The 735-nt window shown below is 34.1% G+C and overlaps 1 protein-coding gene across 1 annotated transcript in view; it reads right to left on the bottom strand.

Moving 5' to 3' along the window:
- Positions 1 to 492: 492 nt before the first annotated feature.
- LOC119594664 (probable G-protein coupled receptor AH9.1) overlaps positions 493 to 735 on the bottom strand; it is a gene marked incomplete at its 5' end in the record, with an annotated part of 37725 nt that continues 37482 nt past the window's right edge. The window contains 1 exon segment of the mRNA XM_037943720.1: positions 493 to 735.

Raw genomic sequence — 735 nt, 5'->3', positions numbered from 1 at the left:
CCCATTTTCTTTTCCTCTTTACATTTGCTGTCTAATCACATTTCTAAAAGCACACTTAATGTAGCAGTCGCTTTGTACTGAACACAGAAAATGAAATAGAATTTTATTTCAACCGACGAAGATGATCATATGGTTTTATTTTGAGACGTAAACTAGAAAATACCCTAATATGATTATAGATAACGTTCATCTAACAATTGAATATTCTTCGTATCTTGAGTTATACATACAGTATATAATAGCTAGGACAAACATTCATAGAATGTTTAATTCGCTCATTTACATCTTGCAATATCGGTCAGCAAAACACTAGCTTAGAATGCTGCTTTCCGTTGAAGTGAGAGAAGATCAAATGGAAAATCTTTTCAGTGACAATATTCACAACATATAAGTTAAGATTTTTGCACCCTTAATGTCTGTGCACAGTATGTACATTTATTTTAGCTTTCTTTCTTTTTTGTCCTCTTTAATGATAAATAATACTCCCACAGGTAAGGTTCGCTCCTTAATAAACTGGTATGTTATTCGTTCTAAGAAGTATACATACTAGATCACATTTCTTACGAAATAGTATAATAATCAATAATCTACGGGAATTTTACCCCGATTTCACCATCTCCTCCCACCCAGCAACTTGTCTTAAAATCTACGGACATTTCCCACCACATTTCCCTTCGTTCCTCAGCGACGTAACCATTCAGTGATCATTTTATCGTAACCGACGCAGTGCGAGAT

Source organism: Penaeus monodon, chromosome 34 (assembly GCF_015228065.2).
Source record: "Penaeus monodon isolate SGIC_2016 chromosome 34, NSTDA_Pmon_1, whole genome shotgun sequence".
In the NCBI taxonomy this organism is placed as follows: domain Eukaryota; kingdom Metazoa; phylum Arthropoda; class Malacostraca; order Decapoda; family Penaeidae; genus Penaeus; species Penaeus monodon.
This window is presented reverse-complemented; position numbering and strand designations above follow the sequence as displayed.